The 3,341-nt window shown below is 38.7% G+C and overlaps 1 pseudogene; it reads left to right on the plus strand.

Annotated features, from left to right (window-relative positions):
* The first annotated feature begins 644 nt into the window (after nucleotides 1-644).
* LOC119530811 lies at nucleotides 645-2,373 on the plus strand (annotated as a pseudogene).
* The last annotated feature ends 968 nt before the right edge of the window (nucleotides 2,374-3,341 follow it).

Genomic DNA, 3,341 nt, shown 5'->3' on the forward strand with positions numbered 1-3,341 from the left:
GTCATTAGAATGTCAAGTCTAGCACTGCATGAAAGGGCACCTAATATTCTCCTTTACGTATTTCCACATTTTGAATAATTTTTCTGACACATCAAGAGACCAACGAGAGACTATTCAATAAATAGAACTGGAAAATGTGTTTTTTTATAAGAAAAGAGGTGAAATTGAATCTCTATATCACACCATACATAAAAATTAATGTCAGATGAATTAAGGATTTAAATATCAAAAACAAACTTTTAATACTCAAAATCTATTAAAGCTAAACATATTCACATTAGAACCACTATTAGGCCTGTACCCAAAAGAAACTTTTCTATATGTCCACTGGGACACATGTACAAGAATGTGCATAGCAGTACTCCCCACAACAGCAAAAACACAGTTACAAACCAAATGCCCTTCAAGAAATACTGGGTAAACTGGGGTTAGCCACACAATGCAATATTATTCAGCAGTCATAAATAAATATAGCAACATTCAACAATATGAATAAAGCATAGCAATATAAAAAGATGAAAAAGTAAATCCCAGCATATTGCTACTTAACATGTTTTCAATAAAGTTAAAATCTACTAACTAGCCCTCACTCGCCGCTGACGGCTTGCCTCTTCGTCCGCACGCTCAGCCGCCACCCCGCAGAAATGCTTCGATTACCCGCAGTCCTTCGGCAGATGAGGCCAGTGTCCAGGGCATTGGCAACTCATCTCACTCGGGCTTATGCCAAAGATGTAAAATTCGGTGCAGATACCCGAGCCTTAATGCTTCAAGGTGTAGACCTCTTAGCTGATGCTGTAGCCCTATAGGGCCAAAGAGAAGAACAGTGATTATTGAACAGAGTTGGGGAAGTCCCAAAGTAACAAAAGATGGTGTGACTGTTGCAAAATCAATTGACTTGAAGGATAAATATAAAAATATTGGTGCTAAACTTGTTCAGGATGTTGCCAATAACACAAACGAAGAGGCTGGGGATGGTACCACCACTGCTACTGTACTGGCACACTCTATTGCCAAGGAAGGGTTTGATAAGGTTAGCAAAGGTGCTAATCCAGTGGAAATCAGGAGAGGTGTGATGTTAGCTGTTGATGCTGTAATTGCTGAACTTAAGAAACAGTCAAAACCGTGACAACCCCTGAAGAAATTGCTCAGGTTGCTACAATTTCTGCAAACGGAGATAAAGAAATTGGCAATATCATATCTGATGCAATGAAAAAGGTTGGAAGAAAGGGTGTCATCACAGTAAAGGATGGAAAAACATTGAATGATGAATTAGAAATTATTGAAGGCATGAAGTTTGATCAGGGTGATATTTCTCCATATTTTATTAATACATCAAAAGATCAGAAATGTGAATTCCAGGATGCCTATGTTCTGTTGAGTGAAAAGAAAATTTCTAGTGTCCAATGCATTGTACCTGCTCTTGAAATTGCCAGTGCTCACCGTAAGCCCTTGGTGATAATTGCCAAAGATGTTGATAGAGAAGCTCTAAGCACACTTGTTTTGAATAGGCTGAAAGTTGGTCTTCAGGTTGTAGCAGTCAAAGCTCTAGGTTTTGGTGACAATAGAAAGAACCAGCTTAAAGATATGGCTATTGCTACTGGTGGGGCAGTGTTTGGAGAAGAGGGGTTGACTCTAAACCTTGAAGATGTTCAGCCTCATGATTTGGGAAAAGTTGGAGAGGTCATAGTGACCAAAGATGATGCCATGCTCCTGAAAGGAAAAGGTGACAAGACGCAAATTGAAAAACGTGTTCAAGAATCATTGAGCAGTTAGATGTCACAACCAGTGAACACGAAAAGGAAAAACTAAATGAACATCTAGCAAAACTTTCAGATGGAGTAGCTGTGCTGCAGGCTGGTGGAACAAGCGATGTGGAAGTGAATGAAAAGAAAGACAGAGTTACAGATGCACTCAATGCTACACGAGCTGCTGTTGAAGAAGGCATTGTTCTGGGAGGTGGTTGTGCTCTGCTTCGATGCATTCCAGCCTTGGACTCACTAACTCCAGCTAATGAAGATCAAAAAAATTGGTATAGAAATTATTAAAAGAACACTCAAAATTCCTGCAATGACCATTGCTAAGAATGCAGGTGTTGAAGGATCGTTGATAGTTGAGAAAATTATGCAGAGTTCCTCAGAAGCTGGCTATGATGCTATGCTTGGAGATTTTGTGAATATGGTAGAAAAGGGGATTATTGATCCAACTAAGGTTGTAAGAACTGCTTTATTGGATGCTGCTGGGGTGGCCTCTCTGTTAACCACAGCAGAAGTTGTAGTCACAGAAATTCCTAAAGAAGAGAAGGACCCTGCAATGGGTGGAATGGGCGGAATGGGCGGAGGTATGGGAGGTGGTATGGGAGGTGGGATGTTCTAATTCCTAGAATAGTGGTTACCATAATTAATGAACTGTGATGGGAAGCTCAAGGCAGTGTTTCTCACTAATAACTTAGTCATTTGAAGAAGATGATGGAAGGCTGGCCTATGTAAGAAAATCACTATAACCATCAGTTACTGGTTTCAGTTGACAATATATAATGGTTTACTGCTGTCTTTGTCCATGCTTACAGATAATTTATTTTGTATTTTTGAATAAAAAGACATTTGTACATTCGTGATAACTGGGTACAAGAGCCATGTACCAGTGTCCTGCTTTGGACTTAAATCACTGAGGCATTTTTACTGATTCTGTTAAAATCAGGATTTTAGTGTTTGCCATCACTAGATGCCAAATTAAGAAGCAGCCTTTCTGAGGAGAGTAAGAACAATTGTGCACAAAGAGAAATATCCAATTATGTGACAAACCTTTGTGTAATAAAAATTTGTTTAAAGTTAAAAAAAAATCTACTAAATAAAAAATATGTATATATATAGGAATACATATAATGAGATAAAACCATAGAAAAAATAAAGCAAGGTTATGATGAACAATAGGATTCAAGATGGTAGTTATCTCAGGTGAGTGAGGCAAGAAGATGATGATGAGAAAACTCTATTAGTAAATGTATTAGGGTTCTCTAGGGAAACAGAATCAACAGGCAATACCTGTATATATTATGACATTTGTACAAGAATTGACTTACACAACTGTGGAGATGTACAAGTCCAAATCCCATAGGGCAGGCTGCAAGCTGGGAACGCCAGTGAAGGTCCTCAATGAATTCTCCAGGAGAAGCTGGCTGGTGAAGCAGAAATGGAAATTCTCTCTTCTGACAGCTGAAATCATCACTTCTCCTTTTAAAGCCTTCAGCTGATTGGATGAGACATCTCTCATTATTGAAGGCAGTCTCTTCAGTTGATTGTGGATAGATTCAATAAATTTACTGATGATTTAGGTCCACAAAA

This window comes from Choloepus didactylus, chromosome 4 (assembly GCF_015220235.1).
Source record: "Choloepus didactylus isolate mChoDid1 chromosome 4, mChoDid1.pri, whole genome shotgun sequence".
Lineage (NCBI taxonomy): Eukaryota > Metazoa > Chordata > Mammalia > Pilosa > Megalonychidae > Choloepus > Choloepus didactylus.